Raw genomic sequence first — 22,335 nt, 5'->3', positions numbered from 1 at the left:
AAGGTGCGGCCCTCATTCCAGCTCAGCTGGTAGGGGGCAGATTAAGGTTTTTCAAGGATATTTGGATAAGATCTGTCCAAAATCAATGGATTCAGAGCATTGTCTCTCAAGGGTATCGAATAGGGTTCAGAGTAAGACCTCCTGTGAGAAGATTTTTTCTCTCACGTATCCCAGCAAATCCAGTAAAAGCTCAGGCTTTCCTGTAGTGTGCTTCAGACCTGGAGTCTTCAGGGGTAATCATGCCAGTTCCTCTTTAGGAACAAGGTTTGGGGTTTTATTCAAATCTATTCATTGTCCCAAAAAAGGAAAATTTATTCAGACCAGTTCTGGATCTGAAAATTTTGAATCGTTATGTAAGAGTACCAACTTTCAAGATGGTGACTATAAGGAATATTCTGCCTTTTGTTCAGCGAGGACATTATATGTCCACAATAGACTTGCAGGATGCATACCTTCATATTCCATTTCATCCAGAACATTATCAGTTTCTGAGATTCTCTTTTCTAAACAAGCATTACCAATTTGTTGCTCTTCCATTTGGCCTAGCAATAGCTCCAAGAATCTTTTCAAAGGTTCTGGGTGCCCTACTCTCTGTAATCAGAGAAGAGGGTATTGCAGTGTTTCCTTATTTGGACGATATCTTGGTACTAGCTCAGTCTTTACGTACTGCAGAATCTCACACAAATCAACTAGTGTTGTTTCTTCAGAAACATGGTTGGAGGATCAATTTACCAAAAAGTTTCTTGATTCCTCAGACAAGGGTCACCTTTTTAGGCTTCCAGATAGATTCTGTGTCCATGACTCTCTGACAGGCAATAGACGTTTAAAATTGGTTGCATCCTGTCGGCACCTTCACTCTCAGTCATTCCCTTCAGTGGCTATGTGCATGGAAGTTTTAGGTCTCATGACTGCAGCATCGGACGCGATCCCCTTTGCTCGTTTTCACATGAGACCTCTACAGCTTTGTATGCTGAACCAATGGTGCAGGGATTATACAAAGATATCACAATTAATATCCTTAAATCCCAATGTACGACACTCTCTGACGTGGTGGATAGATCACCATCGTTTAGTTCAAGGGGCTTCTTTTGTTCGGCCAACCTGGACTGTGATCACAACAGATGCTGTTTGGGGATCTCTGACAGCACAAGGGGTTTGGAAATCTCAAGAGGCGAGATTACTAATAAATATTTTCTCAGAGCTCTTCAATTTTGGCCTCTGTTAAAGAGAGAACCGTTCATTTGTTTTCAGACAGACAATATCACAACAGTGGCATATGTCAATCATCTGGGTGGGACTCACAGTCCCCAAGCTATGAAAGAAGTATCTCGGATACTTGCTTGGTCAGAATCCAGCTCCTGTCTAATCTCTGTGGTACATATCCCAGGTGTAGACAATTGGGATTATCTCAGCCGCCAGACTTTACATCCAGGGGAGTGGTCTCTCCATCCAGATGTTTTTTTTCTCAGATTGTTCAGATGTGGGGTCTTCCAGAGATAGATCTCATGGCCTCTCATCTAAACAAGAAACTTCCCAGATACCTGTCCAGGTCCAGGGATGTACAGGTGGAAGCAGTGGATGCGCTGACACTTCCTTGGTGTTATCATCCTGCTTACATTTTCCCGCCTCTAGTTCTGCTGGTGGCTCCAGCATGGCCACACAGGTTTTGGTATGCGGATCTGGTTCGGATGTCCAGTTGCCCGCCTTGGCCACTTCCGTTACAGCCAGACCTACTATCTCAAGGTCCGTTTTTCCATCAGGATCTCAAATCATTATTAAATGGTATGGAAATTGAACGCTTAGTACTAGAGGTTTCTCTGACTCAGTGATTAATACTATGTTACAAGCTCGTAAATCTGTCTCTAGAAAGATGTATTATAGAGTTTGGAAGACTTACATTTCATGGTGTTCTTCTCATAAATTCTCCTGGCATTCTTTTAGAATTCCTAGAATTTTACAGTTTCTTCAGGATGGTTTGGATAAAGGTTTGTCTGCAAGTTCCTTGAAAGGACAAATCTCCGCTCTTTCTGTTTTATTTCACAGAAAGATTGCTATACTTCCTGATATACACTGTTTCTCTTGTTAAGTGTAGTCAGTCCACGGGTCATCCATTATTTATGGGATTATATCTCTTCCCCAACAGGAAGTTGCAAGAGGATCACCCAAGCAGAGCTGCTATATAGCTCCTCCCCTCACATGTCATATCCAGTCATTCTCTTGCAACCTAACTAAAGATAGGTCGTTGTGAGAGGTCTGTGATGTTTTTAAACTTAGTTTATTTCTTCAATCAAAAGTTTGTTATTTTAAATGGCACCGGAGTGTGCTGTTTGTTCTCAGGCAGCATTAGAAGAAGAATCTGCCTGCGTTTTTTATGATCTTAGCAGACGTAACTAAGATCCACTGGCTGTTCTCACACATTCTGAGGGGTGAGGTAACTTCAGAAAGAGGGGAATAGCATGCAGGGCCCCCCTGCAAATGAGGTATGTGCAGTAAATTATTTTTCTAAGGAATGGAATTGACTGAGAAAATACTGCTAATACCAATGTAATGTAAGTTCAGCCTTAAATGCAGTGGTAGCGACTGGTATTAGGCTGATGAGTGTGTGTACACTGAAGTATTTTTCTAGGGAATGGAATTTCACTCAGAAAATACTGTTAATGCTGAAGTAATGTATGAGCCTTCACTGCAGTAAATGCGACTGGTAGCAGGCGTATTAATAACACTTCATAGCTTTTAAAATATATGTTCAAAACGTTTACTAGCATGTTAATTGTTTTTTGTGAGGTACTTGGTGATAAAACTTATTGGGACATGATTTTTCCACATGGCTATCTTTGTTTTCTGCATAGAAACAGTTTACTGAGCTTCCCCACTGTTGTAATATGAGTGGGAGGGGCCTATTTTATCGCTTTTTTGCGCAGTAAAATTTCAGTCACAATCTTCCTACTTCATCCTCCATGATCCAGGACGTCTCTAGAGAGCTCAGGGGTCTTCAAAATTCGTTTTGAGGGAGGTAATCAGTCACAGCAGACCTGTGACAGTGTGTTTGACTGTGATAAAAACGTTAATTATATAATTGTTATCCGTTTTTGGGTATTAAGGGGTTAATCATCCATTTGCAAGTGGGTGCAATGCTCTGCTAACTTAATACATTGTTATTTCAACTGTGACAGCTTTTTGTGCTTCTTAAAGGCGCAGTAGCGTTTTTTTATATTGCTTGTAAATTTATTTGAAAGTATTTTCCAAGCTTGCAAGTCTCATTGCTAGTCTGTTTAAACATGTCTGACACAGATGAATCTCTTTGTTCACTATGTTTAAAGGCCAATGTGGAGCCCAATAGAAATTTGTGTACTAATTGCATTGATGTTACTTTAAATACAAGTCAATATTTACATGTAAAGAAATTATCACCAGACAACGAGGGGGAAGTTATGCCGACTAACTCTCCTCACGTGTCAGTACCTTCGCCTCCCGCTCAGGAGGTGCGTGATATTGTGGCGCCAACAGGGAGGCCCATACAAATCACTTTGCAAGACATGGCTACTGTTATGACAGAAGTATTATCTAAATTGCCAGAATTAAGAGGCAAGCGCGATTGCTCTGGGTTAAGGACAGAGCGCGCTGATGATGGGAGAGCCATGTCCGATACTGCGTCACAATTTGCAGAACATGAGGACGGAGAGCTTCATTCTGTAGGTGACGGATCTGATCCAGGAAGACTGGATTCAGAGATTTCTAATTTTAAATTTAAGCTTGAGAACCTCCGCATATTGCTAGGGGAGGTATTAGCGGCTCTGAATGATTGTAACACGGTTGCAATTCCAGAGAAATGATGTAGGCTGGATAAATAGTATGCGGTACCGGTGTGTACTGACGTTTTTCCTATACCTAAGAGGCTTACAGAAATTATTAGCAAGGAGTGGGATAGACCCGGTGTGCCTTTTCCCCCCCCTCCTATATTTAGAAAAATGTTTCCAATAGACGCCACCACACGGGACTTATGGCAGACGGTCCCTAAGGTGGAGGGAGCAGTTTCTACTTTGGCTAAGCGTACCACTATCCCGGTGGAGGATAGTTGTGCCTTTTCAGATCCAATGGATAAAAAATTAGAAGGTTACCTTAAGAAAATGTTTGTTCAACAAGGTTTTATCTTACAGCCCCTTGCATGCATTGCGCCTGTCACTGCTGCGGCGGCATTCTGGTTTGAGTCTCTGGAAGAGGCCATTCGCACAGCTCCATTGGATGAAATTATGAACAAGCTTAAAGCACTTAAGCTAGCTAACGCATTTGTTTCTGATGCCGTCGTACATTTAACCAAACTTACGGCTAAGAACTCCGGATTCGCCATCCAAGCGCGCAGAGCGCTGTGGCTTAAATCCTGGTCAGCTGATGTGACTTCTAAATCTAAATTGCTTAATATTCCTTTCAAAGGGCAGACCTTATTCGGGCCCGGCTTGAAAGAAATTATCGCTGACATTACGGGAGGTAAGGGCCATGCTCTGCCTCAGGACAGGGCCAAATCAAAGGCCAAACAGTCTAATTTTCGTGCCTTTCGTAACCTCAAGGCAGGAGCAGCATCAACTTCCTCCGCTCCAAAACAGGAAGGAGCTGTTGCTCGTTACAGACAGGGCTGGAAAGCTAACCAGTCCTGGAACAAGGGCAAGCAGGCCAGAAAACCTGCTGCTGCCCCTAAGACAGCATGAAGAGAGGGCCCCCTATCCGGAAACGGATCTAGTGGGGGGCAGACTTTCTCTCTTTGCCCAGGCTTGGGCAAGAGATGTCCAGGATCCCTGGGCGTTGGAGATCATATCTCAGGGATATCTTCTGGACTTCAAAGCTTCTCCTCCACAAGGGAGATTTCATCTTTCAAGGTTATCTGCAAACCAAATAAAGAAAGAGGCGTTTCTACGCTGTGTACAAGACCTCTTACTAATGGGGGTGATCCACCCAGTTCCGCGGACGGAACAAGGGCAAGGATTCTATTCAAATCTATTTGTGGTTCCCAAGAAAGAGGGAACCTTCAGACTAATCTTGGACTTAAAGATCCTAAACAAATTCCTAAGAGTTCCATCATTCAAAATGGAAACTATTCGAACCATCCTACCCATGATCCAAGAGGGTCAGTACATGACCACAGTGGACTTAAAGGATGCCTACCTTCACATACCGATTCACAAGGATCATTACCGGTACTTAAGATTTGCCTTCCTAGACAGGCATTACCAGTTTGTAGCTCTTCCCTTCGGGTTAGCTACGGCCCCAAGAATCTTTACAAAGGTTCTGGGCTCACTTCTGGCGGTACTAAGACCGCGAGGCATAGCGGTGGCTCCGTACCTAGACGACATTCTGATACAAGCGTCAAGTTTTCAAACTGCCAAGTCTCATACAGAGATAGTTCTGGCATTTCTGAGGTTGCATGGGTGGAAGGTGAACGTGGAAAAGAGTTCTCTATTGCCACTTACAAAGGTTCCCTTCCTAGGGACTCTTATAGATTCTGTAGAGATGAGAATTTACCTGACGGAGGCCAGGTTATCAAAACTTATAAATGCTTGCCATGCCCTTCACTCCATTCCACACCCGTCAGTAGCTCAGTGCATGGAGGTAATCGGCTTAATGGTAGCGGCAATGGACATAGTACCATTTGCGCGCCTGCATCTCAGACCGCTGCAATTGTGCATGCTAAGTCAGTGGAATGGGGATTACTCAGATTTGTCCCCTCTGCTAAATCTGGATCAAGAGACCAGAGATTCTCTTCTATGGTGGCTTTCTCGGCCCCATTTGTCCAAAGGGATGACCTTTCGCAGGCCAGATTGGACGATTGTAACAACAGACGCCAGCCTTCTAGGTTGGGGCGCAGTCTGGAATTCCCTGAAGGCTCAGGGATCATGGACTCAGGAGGAGAAACTCCTCCCAATAAATATTCTGGAGTTAAGAGCAATATTCAATGCTCTTCTAGCTTGGCCTCAGTTAGCAACTCTGAGGTTCATCAGATTTCAGTCGGACAACATCACGACTGTGGCTTACATCAACCATCAAGGGGGAACCAGGAGTTCCCTAGCAATGTTGGAAGTCTCAAAGATAATTCGCTGGGCAGAGTATCACTCTTGCCACCTGTCAGCGATCTACATCCCAGGCGTGGAGAACTGGGAGGCGAATTTTCTAAGTCGCCAGACTTTTCATCCGGGGGAGTGGGAACTTCATCCGGAGGTCTTCGCTCAACTGATTCATCGTTGGGGCAAACCAGATCTGGATCTCATGGCGTCTCGCCAGAACGCCAAGCTTCCTTGTTACGGATCCAGGTCCAGGGACCCGGGAGCAGTGCTGATAGATGCTCTGACAGCACATTGGGTCTTCAACATGGCTTATGTGTTTCCACCATTTCCGATGCTTCCTCAATTGATTGCCAAGATCAAACAGGAGAGAGCATCGGTGATTCTGATAGCGCCTGCGTGGCCACGCAGGACCTGGTATGCAGACCTAGTGGACATGTCGTCCTGTCCACCATGGTCTCTGCCTCTGAGGCAGGACCTTCTAATTCAGGGCCCTTTCAACCATCCAAATCTAATTTCTCTGAGGCTGACTGCATGGAGATTGAACGCTTGATTTTATCAAAGCGTGGCTTCTCGGAGTCTGTTATTGATACCTTAATACAGGCTAGGAAACCTGTTACCAGAAGAATTTACCATAAGATATGGCGTAAATATTTACATTGGTGCGAATCCAAGAGTTACTCATGGAGTAAGGTTAGGATTCCTAGGATATTGTCTTTTCTACAAGAGGGTTTAGAAAAGGGCTTATCTGCTAGTTCGTTAAAGGGACAGTTTTCTGCTCTGTCTATTCTTCTGCACAAACGTCTGGCAGAAGTTCCAGACGTTCAGGCTTTTTGTCAGGCTTTGGCTAGGATTAAGCCTGTGTTTAAGACTGTTGCTCCGCCGTGGAGCTTAAACTTAGTTCTTAACGTTTTGCAAGGTGTTCCATTTGAACCCCTTCATTCCATTGATATCAAGCTGTTATCTTGGAAAGTTCTTTTTTTGATGGCTATTTCCTCGGCTCGAAGAGTCTCTGAGTTATCTGCCTTACATTGTGATTCTCCTTATCTGATTTTTCATTCAGACAAGGTAATTCTGCGTACTAAACCTGGGTTCTTACCTAAGGTAGTTTCTAACAGGAATATCAATCAAGAAATTGTTGTTCCATCATTGTGTCCTAACCCTTCTTCAAAGAAGGAACGACTTTTGCATAATCTGGACATAGTCCGTGCCCTGAAGTTCTATTTGCAGGCAACTAAAGATTTTCGTCAAACTTCTTCCCTGTTTGTCGTTTACTCTGGACAGAGGAGAGGTCAAAAGGCTTCGGCTACCTCTCTCTCTTTTTGGCTTCGTAGCATAATACGTTTAGCCTATGAGACTGCTGGACAGCAGCCTCCTGAAAGGATTACAGCTCATTCTACTAGAGCTGTGGCTTCCACCTGGGCCTTTAAAAATGAGGCCTCTGTTGAACAGATTTGCAAGGCTGCAACTTGGTCTTCACTTCACACTTTTTCAAAATTTTACAAATTTGACACTTTTGCTTCTTCGGAGGCTGTTTTTGGGAGAAAGGTTCTACAGGCAGTGGTTCCTTCCGTTTAAAGTTCCTGCCTTGTCCCTCCCATCATCCGTGTACTTTTAGCTTTGGTATTGGTATCCCATAAGTAATGGATGACCCGTGGACTGACTACACTTAACAAGAGAAAACATAATTTATGCTTACCTGATAAATTTATTTCTCTTGTAGTGTAGTCAGTCCACGGCCCGCCCTGTCTTTTACGGCAGTTCTAAATTTTTAATTAAACTCCAGTCATCACTGCACCCTATGGTTTCTCCTTTCTCGTCTGTTTTCGGTCGAATGACTGGATATGACATGTGAAGGGAATAGCTATATAACAGCTCTGCTTGGGTGATCCTCTTGCAACTTCCTGTTGGGGAAGAGATATAATCCCATAAGTAATGGATGACCCGTGGACTGACTACACTACAAGAGAAATAAATTTATCAGGTAAGCATAAATTATGTTTTTTTACAGGCTTTAGTTCATATTAAGCCTGTCATTAAATCAATTTCTCCTCCTTGGAGTCTTAATTTGGTTCTGAAGGCCTTACAGGCTCCTCCATTTGAACCTATGCATTCTTTGGACATTAAACTACTTTCTTGGAAAGTGTTGTTCCTTTTGACCATCTCTCCTGCTAGAAGAGTTTCTGAGCTATCTGCTCTTTCTTGTGAGTCTCGTTTTCTGATTTTTCATCAGGATAAGGCAGTTTTGCGGACTTCTTTTTAATTTGTACCTAAGGTTGTGAATTCTAACAACATCAATAGAGAAATTGTTGTCCCTTCCTTATGTCCTAATCCTAAGAATTCTTTGGAAAGATCCTTACATTCTTTGGATGTGGTAAGAGCTTTGAAATATTATGTGGAAACTACTAAAGATTTCAGGAAGACTTCCAGTCTATTTGTTTTATTTTCTGGTCCTAGGAAAGGTCAGAAGGCTTCTGCTATTTCCTTGGCTTCTTGGTTGAAACTTTTGATTCATCAAGCTTATTTGGAGTCGGGTCAGGCCCCACCTCAGAGAATTACAGCTCATTCTACTAGATAAGTCTCCACTTTGTGGGCTTTTAAGAATGAAGCTTCAGTTGATCAGATTTGCAAAGCAGCAACTTGGTCTTCTTTGCATACATTTACTAAATTCTACCGTTTTGATGTATTTGCTTCTTCGGAAGCAGTTTTTGGTAGAAAAGTTCTACAAGCAGCTGTTTCAGTTTGATTCTTCTGCTTTTGATTTAAGTTTTTTTCTTTCAATTATGAAAATAAACTTATTTTTTTGGGTTGTGGATTAATCTTTTCAGTGGAAAATGGCTGATTTTATTTTATTCCCTCCCTCTCTAGTGACTCTTGAAGTGGAGATCCACATCTTGGGTATTGCTATCCCATACGTCACTAGCTCATGGACTCTTGCCAATTACATGAAAGAAAACATAATTTATGTAAGAACTTACCTGATAAATTAATTTCTTTCATATTGGCAAGAGTCCATGAGGCCCACCCTTTTTTTGGTGGTTATGATTTTTTGTATAAAGCACAATTATTTCCAAATTTCCTTTGTTGGTGCTTTCTACTCCTTTCTTTATCACCCCACTGCTTGGCTATTCGTTAAACTGAATTGTGGGTGTGGTGAGGGGTGTATTTATAGGCATTTTGAGGTTTGGGAAACTTTGCCCCTCCTGGTAGGATTGTATATCCCATACGTCACTAACTCATGGACTCTTGCCAATATGAAAGAAATTAATTTATCAGGTAAGTTCTTACATAAATTATGTTTTTTGTTTCTCCCGTTATCATTGTGTTCTCTAGATCTTGGGTATAGTTTTCCCAACAGTAAGGAATAATACCGTGGACTCTCCTTATATTAAGAATGAAACGTAAATTATGCTTACCGGATAATTTATTTTCTTTCTGTATAAGGAGAGTCCACGGCCCCCTCCCGTGTTCTCGGATGGGCGGCCCTCTAAATTATGTTTTTCTTCTGGCACCACTTATACCCTGATATTTCTCCTACTGTTCCTTGTTCACTCGGCAAAATGACTGGGGGATGGGGGAAGTGGGAGAGGTATTTAAGCCTTTGGCTGAGGTATCTTTGCCTCCTCCCGGTGGCCAGGTTCAGTATTTCCCAACAGTAAGGAATGATGCAGTGGACTTTCCTTATACAGAAGGAAATGAAATTATCTGATAAGCATAATTCATGTTTTTCAATTTAAGGACCACCACAGACGCCCTAGCATTCAAGTGTTATTACTTATATGCTAAACTACCTCCACCAATAAATTGATCCTTACACAGTAATTGATATCCCCACCATTTACTTATGCGCTGCGAACATGATTTATCTAAAGCAGTCACTAATGTTTATACATACAGCATTTGCCTTTTCATTTGTAACCGTGCACAAAGTAGCATTTTTCTGTCTTCCTCTCACTGTACCTAGTACAGTATCTAATGCCTCAGATACTACATGAATAGTGCATAGTCCACTCACTACACTTCTGGTTGTACACATTGTGTTTACCTCTCTGTATTTCACTAAGCGGTTTTCCACTTGTGCAACTCCATTACTGTACATATTTTAGGGTTTGTTACAGTGTCTCCCCTCTCTGCATATACTGGTTAGTTCTCGTTGCGCCTCTCATTTACCTTGCGTGCAGACTGTAGCAGTGTCTACCACTCTCCCAGTCTTCGCTTTACACATCGTAGAGTCTGGCTGTCTCGCTGCAGGAAGGTTCACTTCCTCCTGGCTGCAGGAACAAGAAGCCTGAGCATCTCCTGCAGTTGGACCAGCATCCCTTGTCTGTGGTCATGGAAAACAGATGAGCTGGTAGATCTGCCAACATCAAGAGAGGAGCACCAAGCACTTGTGGGAGCAAGAGCAGGACACAAACCGGTAAGGAAGCTGTATGTGTCTTCACTGTCTACAACTCGTATCTCTCGCTCCATAGTGCCATCTGTCTGCCGGCAGCAAACTGACAAAGTTGGGGTCACATTTGTTCTAACCTAAAAATAGAAACTTGAATGAGAATTCTGTTTATACTTTGGTTATGACTTTTTATTATTTATCTTGAAAGAAAAAATGACTGGATGTAGCTGGACATGTTCCTTTTCATTTTGCATGGATGTGTTAAGGTTGAATATTCCTTTCACTATCTCAGTCTATTATTTGATGAAGGTGGCTATTTCTACAAAGACGTATTGAACAGTTGAAGCAAATATTATTTTGAAGACCTATCCACATCATTGGGTGTTTGCTTCTTTTATGGCACAACATAAATTGGATGGCCATATGCCAATGCCAGGTTGTGCAGAAAGGATGTCTATTCTTAATTTGTTTTCCAAATTTAAAATATTTATCAGTATCTTTTCCTAGCCCTTTTGGTAGTAGTCCTCTTGTCAGTGCTACTAGTGTGAGCCAGGATTTCTCCAACATAGGTGTGTCCGGTCCACGGCGTCATCCTTACTTGTGGGATATTCTCTTCCCCAACAGGAAATGGCAAAGAGCCCAGCAAAGCTGGTCACATGATCCCTCCTAGGCTCCGCCTACCCCAGTCATTCTCTTTGCCGTTGTACAGGCAACATCTCCACGGAGATGGCTTAGAGTTTTTTAGTGTTTAACTGTAGTTTTTATTATTCAATCAAGAGTTTGTTATTTTAAAATAGTGCTGGTATGTACTATTTACTCAGAAACAGAAAAGAGATGAAGATTTCTGTTTGTATGAGGAAAATGATTTTAGCACCGTAACTAAAATCCATGGCTGTTCCACACAGGACTGTTGAGAGCAATTAACTTCAGTTGGGGGAACAGTGTGCAGTCTCTTACTGCTTGAGGTATGACACATTCTAACAAGACGATGTAATGCTGGAAGCTGTCATTTTCCCTATGGGATCCGGTAAGCCATGTTTATTAAGATAGTAAATAAGGGCTTCACAAGGGCTTATTAAGACTGTAGACTTTTTCTGGGCTAAATCGATTCATTATTAACACATATTTAGCCTTGAGGAATCATTTATTCTGGGTATTTTGATATGATTATATCGGCAGGCACTGTTTTTGACACCTTATTCTTTAGGGGCTTTCCCTAATCATAGTCAGAGCCTCATTTTCGCGCCGGTATGGCGCACTTGTTTTTGAGGACAGCATGGCATGCAGCTGCATGTGTGTGGAGCTCTGATACATAGAAAAGTCTTTCTGAAGGCATCATTTGGTATCGTATTCCCCTTTGGGCTTGGTTGGGTCTCAGCAAAGCAGATTCCAGGGACTGTAAAGGGGTTAAATATAAAAACGGCTCCGGTTCCGTTATTTTAAGGGTTAAAGCTTCCAAATTTGGTGTGCAATACTTTTAAGGCTTTAAGACACTGTGGTGAAATTTTGGTGAATTTTGAACAATTCCTTCATACTTTTTCGCAATTGCAGTAATAAAGTGTGTTTAGTTTAAAATTTAAAGTGACAGTAACGGTTTTATTTTAAAACGTTTTTTGTGCTTTGTTATCAAGTTTATGCCTGTTTAACATGTCTGAACTACCAGATAGATTGTGTTCTGACTGTGGGGAAACCAAGGTTCCTTCTCATTTAACTATATGTATTTTATGTCATAAAAAAATTTAGTAAAAATGATGCCCAAGATGATTCCTCAAGTGAGGGGAGTAAGCATGGTACTGCATCATCCCCTCCTTCGTCTACACCAGTCTTGCCCATACAGGAGGCCCCTAGTACATCTAGTGCGCCAATACTCCTTACTATGCAACATTTAACGGCTGTAATGGATAATTCTATCAAAAACATTTTAGCCAATATGCCCACTTATCAGCGAAAGCGCGACTGCTCTGTTTTAGAAAATTCTGTAGAGCATGAGAACGCTGATGATATGGTTTCTGAAGGGCCCCTACACCAGTCTGAGGGGGCCAGGGAGGTTTTGTCTGAGGGAGAAATTTCAGATTCAGGAAACATTTCTCAACAAGCTGAACCTGATGTGATTACTTTTAAATTTAAGTTGGAACATCTCCGCGCTCTGCTTAAGGAGGTGTTATCCAATTTGGATGATTGTGATTATCTGGTCATTCCAGAACCACTATGTAAAATGGAAAAGTTCTTAGAGGCCCCGGGGCCCCCCGAAGCTTTTCCTATATCCAAGCGGGTGGCGTACATTGTTAGTAAAGAATGGGACAGGCCCGGTATACCTTTAGTACCTCCCCCCATATTTATAAAATTGTTTTCCTATAGTCGACCCCAGAAAGGACTGATGGCAGACAGTCCCCAAGGTCGAGGGGGCGGTTTCTACTCTACACAAGCGCGCCACTATACCCATAGAAGATAGTTGTGCTTTCCAAGATCCTATGGATAAAAAATTAGAAGGTCTGCTAAAGATGTTTGTTCAGCAAGGTTCCCTTCTACAACCAATTGCATGCATTGTCCCTGTCACTGCAGCCGCGTGTTTCTAGTTTGATGAGCTAGGAAAGGCGATTATTAGTAATTCTTCTTCTTATGAGGAGATTATGGACAGAATTCGTGCTCTTAAATTGGCTAATTCTTTCACCCTAGACGCCACCTTGCAATTGGCTAGGTTAGCGGCGAAAAAATTCTGGGTTTGCTATTGTGGCGCAGAGCGCTTTGGTTAAAATCTTGGGCAGCGGATGCGTCTTCCAAGAACAAATTGCTTGACATTCCTTTCAAGGGGAAAACACTCTTTGACCCTGACTTGAAAGAGATTATCTCTGATATCACTGGGGGCAAGGGCCACGCCCTTCCTCAGGATAGGTCTTTTCAAGACCAAAAATAAACCTAAGTTTCGTCCCTTTCGCAGAAACGGATCAGCCCCAAGGGCTACGTCCTCTAAGCAGGAAGGTAATACTTCTCAAGCCAATCCAGCCTGGAGACCTATGCAAGGCTGGAACAAAGGAAAGCAGGCCAGGAAACCTGCCACTGCTCCCAAGACAGCATGAAATGCGGGCCCCCGATCCGGGACCGGATCTGGTGGGGGGCAGACTCTCTCTCTTCGCTCAGGCTGGGGCAAGAGATGTTCTGGATCCTTGGGCGCTAGAAATAGTCTCCCAAGGTTATTCTCTGGAGTTCAAGGGGCTTCCTCCAAGGGGGAGGTTCCACAGGTCTCAGTTGTCTTCAGACCACATAAGAAGACAGGCATTCTTACATTGGGTAGAAGACCTGCTAAAAATGGGAGTGATTCATCCTGTTCCATTAGGAGAACAAGGGATGGGGTTCTACTCCAATCTGTTCATAGTTCCCAAAAAAGAGGGAACGTTCAGACCAATCTTAGATCTCAAGATCTTGAACAAGTTTCTCAAGGTTCCATCGTTCAAGATGGAAACCATTCGAACACTTCTTCCTTCCATCCAGGAAGGTCAATTCATGACCAAGGTGGATTTCAAGGATGCGTATCTACATATTCCTATCCACAAGGAACATCATCGGTTCCTAAGGTTTGCATTCCTGGACAAGCATTTCCAGTTCGTGGCGTTTTCTTTCGGATTAGCCACTGCTCCTAGGATTTTCTCATAGGTACTAGGGTCCCTTCTGGCGGTGCTAAGACCAAGGGGCATTGCTGTAGTACCTTACTTGGACGACATTCTGATTCGAGCGTCGTCCCTTCCTCAAGTAAAGGCTCACACGGACATTGTCCTGGCCTTTCTCAGATCTCACGGATGGAAAGTGAACGTGGAAAAGAGTTCTCTATCTCCGTCAACGAGGGTTCCCTTCTTGGGAACTATAATAGACTCCTTAGAAATGAGGATTTTTCTGACAGAAGCCAGAAAAACAAAACTCCTAGACTCTTGTCGGATACTTCATTCCGTTCCTCTTCCTTCCATAGCGCAGTGCATGGAAGTGATAGGTTTGATGGTAGCGGCAATGGACATAGTTCCTTTTGTGCGCATTCATCTAAGACCATTACAACTGTTCATGCTCAGTCAGTGGAATGGGGACTATTCAGACTTGTCTCCGAAGATACAAGTAAATCAGAGGACCAGAGACTCATTCCGTTGGTGGCTGTCCCTGGACAACCTGTCACAAGGGATGACCTTCCGCAGACCAGAGTGGGTCATTGTCACGACCGACGCCAGTCTGATGGGCTGGGGCGCGGTCTGGGGATCCCTGAAAGCTCAGGGTCTTTGGTCTCGGGTAGAATCTCTTCTACCGATAAATATTCTGGAACTGAGAGCGATATTCAATGCTCTCAAAGCTTGGCCTCAGCTAGCGAGGGCCAAGTTCATACATCAACCATCAGGGGGGAACAAGGAGTTCCCTAGCGATGGAAGAAGTGACCAAAATCATTCTATGGGCGGAGTCTCACTCCTGCCACCTGTCTGCTATCCACATCCCAGGAGTGGAAAATTGGGAAGCGGATTTTCTGAGTCGTCAGACATTGCATCCGGGGGAGTGGGAACTCCATCCGGAAATCTTTGCCCAAGTCACTCAACCGTGGGGCATTCCAGACATGGATCTGATGGCCTCTCGTCAGAACTTCAGAGTTCCTTACTACGGGTACAGATCCAGGGATCCCAAGGCGGCTCTAGTGGATGCACTAGTAGCACCTTGGACCTTCAAACTAGCTTATGTGTTCCCGCCGTTTCCTCTCATCCCCAGGCTGGTAGCCAGGATCAATCAGGAGAGGGCGTCGGTGATTTTGATAGCTCCTGCGTGGCCACGCAGGACTTGGTATGCAGATCTGGTGAATATGTCATCGGCTCCACCATGGAAGCTACCTTTGAGACGAGACCTTCTTGTTCTAGGTCCGTTCGACCCACTCCAGCTGACTGCTTGGAGATTGAACGCTTGATCTTATCAAAGCGAGGGTTCTCAGATTCTGTTATTAATACTCTTGTTCAGGCCTGAAAGCCTGTAACCAGAAAAATTACCACATAATTTGGTATATCTGTTGGTGTGAATCTGCAGGATTCCCTTGGGACAAGGTTAAGATTCCTAAGAGTCTATCCTTCCTTCGAGAAGGATTGGAAAAAGGATTATCTGTAAGTTCCTTGATGGGACAGATTTCTGCCTTGTCTGTGTTACTTCACAAAAAGCTGGCAGCTGTGCCAGATGTTCTAGCCTTTGTTCAGGCTCTGGTTAGAATCAAGCCTGTTTACAAAATTTTGACTCCTCCTTGGAGTCTCAACCTAGTTCTTTCAGTTCTTCAGGGGGTTCCGTTTGAACCCTTACATTCCGTTGATATTAAGTTATTATCTTGGAAAGTTTTGTTTTTGGTTGCAATTTCTTCTGCTAGAAGAGTTTCAGAATTATCTGCTCTGCAGTGTTCTTCTCCTTATCTGGTGTTCCATGCAGATAAGGTGGTTTTGCGTACTAAACCTGGTTTTCTTCCAAAAGTTGTTTCTAACAAAAACATTAACCAGGAGATAGTTGTGCCTTCTTTGTGTCCTAATCCAGTTTCAAAGAAGGAACGTTTGTTGCACAACTTGGATGTAGTTCGTGCTCTCAAATTTTACTTAGCAGCTACTAAGGATTTCAGACAAACTTTGTCTTTGTTTGTTGTTTATTCTGGTAAACGGAGAGGTCAAAAAGCAACTTCTACCTCTCTCTCCTTCTGGATTAAAAGCATTATCCGATTGGCTTATGAGACTGCCGGACGGCAGCCTCCTGAAAGAATCACAGCTCACTCCACTAGGGCTGTGGCTTCCACATGGGCCTTCAAGAACGAGGCTTCTGTTGATCAGATATGTAAGGCAGCGACTTGGTCTTCACTGCACACTTTTTCTAAATTTTACAAATTTGATACTTTTGCTTCTTCTGAGGCTATTTTTGGGAGAAAGGTTTTGCAAGCCGTGGTGCCTTCCATTTAGGTGACCTGATTTGCTCCCTCCCTTCATCCGTGTCCTAAAGCTTTGGTATTGGTTCCCACAAGTAAGGATGACGCCGTGGACCGGACACACCTATGTTGGAGAAAACAGAATTTATGTTTACCTGATAAATTACTTTCTCCAACGGTGTGTCCGGTCCACGGCCCGCCCTGGTTTTTTTAATCAGGTCTGATAATTTATTTTCTTTAACTACAGTCACCACGGTAACATATGGTTTCTCCTATGCAAATATTCCTCCTTAACGTCGGTCGAATGACTGGGGTAGGCGGAGCCTAGGAGGGATCATGTGACCAGCTTTGCTGGGCTCTTTGCCATTTCCTGTTGGGGAAGAGAATATCCCACAAGTAAGGATGACGCCGTGGACCGGACACACCGTTGGAGAAAGTAATTTATCAGGTAAACATAAATTCTGTTTTACAGAAATAAAATCTTACTTTAAATTTCCATATACTGGATCAGTTCCCTAAGCAGCACTCACCAAATATCCCTCCCATATATGTTGATCAATTCCGTTTTATTAAAAGAATTACTGACAAAACCGTAAAGGGAAGGCGCTTACACACAATTATGTACAATTTATTACATACTTTTAATCTTACTATACACAATTTCAGTAATGAAAAAATGGAAATTTGTTTGAAACTGTATGCCCGGTCTAAATCATAAAACTTTAATTTAGACTTTACTGTCCCCTTTAAAGCCTTTAGTTTACAGTTTACATTTTCAACCATTAGTGCAATGTATGAAGTCTGTATGGCAGATATGCCATTATGAGTTTCTTCAAATACATTTGCATGTCAAATTGGCATTTAGCTTTCCTCTTCTTATACCAAAACTCCTATATTTTTAAACAGGTAAGAAGAAAATTACAGTTTAATGGAAAATTCCATGCTACTTTTGAATATTCAACAGACCATGCTAAATTTCACGATAACATCTGAAACCAGGCACAATTTAATCTCTTCCAGAATTCAGAGATGATTAATCTTTTTGTTTCCTGCCTAAATGGACATTCTAATGCAAAACTTACATGTTCTAATTTGTTTGCAGTAGTTTTTAACTCCAGTGCTCAGGGCACAACAGGACAGATTTTCATGATAGTGAACTAGAGAACAGATGAAATAATCAGCTGATGGGTCAGAGCAAGTTAGTAACCATAGTTACTGATCAGCTGTTGATTTTCATTTTTGCAACTAGTCTAAATCTATTTTTTAAATGACACTTACTAACTGTGTTAATTTAGTGTTAAAAATATAAAGAAGAATACTGGGTATATATACATGGTTGACATCAGAAACTTGATTTTCCTACAGAGCAAGTTTTTGCACAGTTTTCTGCACCCTGATGTTTATTAGACAATATTGTATTTCTTTCTTTAGTCCCTTTATAAGTATTACAGTTTGTGAAGGAATTAACTGATAATAGCCCATAATTATACCAATCTACTTAATTTTGTTGAATGAACGTTTTATATCTTAACTTTTATTATTAACCCTTCACCCAATCGAATGTATATATACGTTGTGCGTTACTTTGGCTATCGTACCGCACAACGTATATATACGTCCTAGCTTCAGGAAGCTCCAGCACTCTCGGCTGTTAAGTTACAGCCGAGAGCTGGAGTTCCTGAAGCTCTATGCATCTTCCGCATATGGAGCTGGAGCGCGATCGGTGCTGTAACTATCTTATGCTGGTGGGAGGGGTGGGCGACTCAGCAGCGGAGGGAGTGGGAGAGCCAGCTACACTATAGAAAATGGGATGTGGGGTGCCATAACAAAGGATCGCAGGAGGGGGCAGACACTATGCTACAGAAAATGAAAGAAATAATCTCTTGAGTAAGAGTTCAGTGGTGGTTTTTAGCAGTAAGAAGGCGGTGAGGTCGTCCTTACTTTACTTCTAACAATTTTGCTATCCTTTTGTTGAAAGCCAGGGTTGGTGACTCTGATCTTTCTTTTACTTCAGGTCCATAACAGGGAGCGCAGTACCTGCCACACCTATGTAGCTGCTTTCTGCCCTGCAGCCGGATCCACAAGTGTCTCTTCCTTTCTAGGTTAGAAAGGAAAGCACTCAAGAGGTCCAGTGGATCTCATTATGGGACAGTTACCCTACTGTCATGGGGTACAGTGTTGGGGCATATTTTTATTGGGTCAAAAGGGACAGATATTAGTTGGCACTTTAGGTATGAGGATGAGAGACTTTAGGGGTTAATCTCCTTAATTCTTGGCAGTATATGTGGCTTATTAATGTTATATAGCAACATATTTGGGAGTTATTTCTTATTGTTGATGGTTTTAAATTCTCACCAGCAGAGGGAGCTAACTGTTTTATTAGCTTATACAGCCGTGTGAGCAAACTGCTTTTAAAAGCTTATGCAGCAGTTTGTTTTTTTTCGCTCCAGTATGTGTGGCACAGTTTCTATTCCCGGCCGCTCACGTGTCCTCCGCACTTCCGGTTTTACGGAGCTGACTTTTGTGAGCTCAGAAAGCTGGTCTGCAATTTGAAGAGAGGTGTCGGCTTTATTTGCCGATCGGAGTATCTTCATTGGCTCTGGATCGTTGACCTGACAGTTCACAGACTTCTGCTTGCTAGTGGAAATTTAACACTGGTCCGGTAGGAACTTCAGATAGTTTGTCTGAAGTTAATTTACATTAGTATCTTACTCTTCATTATTTACTATTTATTCAATAAAGAAAGTTTATTGCTAGTGGGACCAGTCCTTGCATTATGGACTCTGAACAGGATCCTATCTCTCTGGATAAATGTTTGCTATGCTTGGAGCATCAGATTGCTCTACCAATTCAGTTTTGTTCCTCATGTTTAGCAAAAACGTTAAAATTTTAAAGAAACGATTCTCCCTTCTGAGCCAAGTGTCTCTCAGGATTTTGCTGTGGGTGACATGCCGCAGCTTTCTCCGCAAACGTCCCAAGCCATGGTTGTATCTCATACTGTGCCTTCTGTGTCCTCTCAAAACCTGGGGGTATTTATTTACCTGGGGATTTTGCTGCTATGATTACTTCAGCAGTGGCAGTGGCTTTATCTGCTTTCCCTTCTTCGGGGAAACGTAAGAGGAAATCTAAACATTTGCCTGCTACTAGGTTTTCTGACCCCTCTAATTCGGCATTAGCCAATATTTCTCAATTGTCTGATGAGGAAAATTCTTCAGTAGCTTCTGAAGGCGAAATCTCGGACTTTAACACTTTAGCAGAAAAATCTTCAGAATCTGAAGAAGTGAATTTTAGATTTAAGCTTGAACACCTCCGGTTACTACTGAAGGAGGTCCTAGCTAAGTTAGACAACTCTGATCCTTTGGTTTCTGTAACCCTAATTAATCATCTAAACTGGATAGAGTTTATGATTCTCCATCTTCTGAGGAAGTTTTTCCTATTCCAAGGAAGATGTCTCAAATTATTGCTCAGGAATGGGTTAAACCAAGGGTTCCTTTTTCCCCTTCCCCTGTTTTTAAAAAGATGTTGCCTGTTGCTAACTCTATTTGTGACTCATGACACACTGTTCCTAAGGTAGAAATAACTATTTCTACCCTTGCTAAGAGAACTAACATTCCTACTGAGGATAATTGCTCTTTTAAGGATCCAATAGATAAGAAGCTAGAGGCTTACCTGAAAAAGGTGTACATCCATCAAGGATTACAGTGACAACCTGCGGCGAGTATTGCCACGGTTGTGGGTGCAGCATCTTATGGATACAATGCCTTGTCTGATCTTATTTTTGAGGAAACTATGGTAGAGGAGATCCAGGATAGGATCAAAGCTCTTAAATTGGCAAATACCTTTATCTGTGATGCCAACATGCAAATGATTAGACTGGGAGCTAAGATGTCTAGCTTCACTGTGCTAGCCCGCAGAGCTCTGTGGTTGAAATCTTGGTCGGCTGATGTTTCGTCAAAGGCCAAGCTTTTAGCTTTACCTTATAAGGGTAAAACTCTGTTTGGACCTGGTCTCGCGGAAATCATTTTAGAAATTACAGGTGGAAAGGGATCTTTCCTACCTCAAGACAAGAAAAATAGATCTAGGGGCCGACAATCTTCTAATTTTCGTTCCTTTCGCAACTTTAAGGGACAAAAATCCTCCTCTTCCACTTCTAAACCAGAACAATCCAATCCTCTTGGAAATCCAACCAGCCCTGGAACAAGGGAAAACAAAACAAAAAGCCCTCCACTGACTCAGCATGAAGGGTCCGCCCCCGATCCAATTTTGGATCAGGTGGGAGGCAGACTTTCCTTTTTCAAACAAGCCTGGATTTGCGATGTCCCAGATCCATTGGCTGTGGACATAGTATCCCAGGGTTACAAGATAGGGTTCGAGTCTTACCCTCCAAGGGGAAGATTTCTCCTGTTAAGATTATCCTCAAACCAGGAAAAGGAGGCCTTCTTAAATTGCGTAAAGGACCTATTCTCCCTGGGAGTTATTGTACCAGTCCCTCTAAAAGAATAAGGTCTAGGATTCTATTCAAATATATGTGTAGTTCCCAAAAAGGAGGGAACTTTTCATTGCATCCTAGATTTAAAGTGTCTTCAAGTTCCTCAAGGTTCCGTCCTTCAAAATGGGAACTATTTGTTCCATTCTTCTGTTGGTCCTGGAAGGTCAATTCATCATGACCATAGACCTGAAGGACGTGTACTTACATGTTCCCATTCACTGGGATCATCACCAATTTATATTATAATGTAGATAAGAAAGAAGCATTATAATGGCACACTTATTGGTTATATTACCAGGAAAAATGAGATGGTGAAGGGCGGTATAAGTTTTTGCAAAGTTAGACCATTGATTAATAAAACATAACCTTTATTAGTATTATAAAAATTGTGGACCATGCCACCATATAAAACAAGTGTTTGTGAAGTGTGTGATTGTGTTATTTAAAAACATACAAGATTGTGAGCACTGCTAATCCTCCTAAATAGGCAAAAGAATTTTACCTGATAGACAATACTTAATCAATATAACTTTCCTACATACTCATAGAGAGATACAGGGTAGTAATTTCCATGTTAGAACAATTCAGCACCAATATAACTTCATATGTTGGTAGGTAGAGTAACAATAAATCGCTAGTTGTCATATAGAAAATTAGTACGTGGTCACAGAGGCAAACTACCTTTAAACAAATCTAATGTTGAGGCTGTTCCACTGGATTGTTAAAACGTAACAGCACTATATTAATAGAAAACAAAGTGGAACTATAATACCCCAATTTCAATATATTGTGACTCTAGTCTAAATAATCCAGCAACTAGTAGAATTGTAATTAAGTAGTGTATATAGAATTTGCTATCAGTTGTTACTGTAATGTTAAATTACCCTGCTGCTATTAACTTGTAAATCAATACGGAGCGCACCCCCGTAGGGGAGAGTATTAGCTCAGCAACAATTAAGTTTAAATATAGAAGTAGGATAAAACTGATTTCTAAAAAAATCGGCAATTAGGCCAACGTTTAACCGCTAGTTTTTTAACCAAATATTCTATTTTAACCACAAATAAAAGTAGGCATGGAGGAGAAGCAGTGTGAACGCCTGACGCGCGTTTCGCATCTGCTTTATCAAAGGCAACTCACACCTTCAAACTGGCTTACTTTTAAAAGCCTAACGGCCAATCAGATCTCTACAATCTTTCTGATGTTTAGTTTCGCGTTTTCTATCCCGCGATAGGCTGAGAGCAGAGGGTGTGTGGCTGCCTACAGGGGCGTGTGTACTAGGTTACATATGTGCACACGCCTCCCTGTCAGATAGTAACAAAAACAGAGGACGGGGGATAATGTTAATAACGATGAGATTGAAAAACGGGTAATATAGATATTGTGCTAGTAGTCGAGTGTGCACGCTAAACATATTTTCTTATATTAATTAAGACACTAGTGGTAACAACAGGAGAATCATTTGATTTCCGTCATATTTATATATATCGATCCTGT

The 22,335-nt window shown here is 42.2% G+C and overlaps 1 protein-coding gene across 5 annotated transcripts in view; it reads left to right on the top strand.

The window, feature by feature from the left end:
- UPF2 (UPF2 regulator of nonsense mediated mRNA decay) overlaps nt 1-22,335 on the top strand; it is a 654,310-nt gene that overhangs the window by 543,082 nt on the left and 88,893 nt on the right. The gene's annotated exons all lie outside the window — the stretch shown is intronic.

Source organism: Bombina bombina, chromosome 6, assembly GCF_027579735.1.
Source record: "Bombina bombina isolate aBomBom1 chromosome 6, aBomBom1.pri, whole genome shotgun sequence".
Taxonomy (NCBI): Eukaryota; Metazoa; Chordata; class Amphibia; order Anura; family Bombinatoridae; genus Bombina; species Bombina bombina.
The sequence above is the reverse complement of the archived record's forward strand: the minus strand, read 5'-3'. Positions and strand labels throughout refer to the sequence as shown.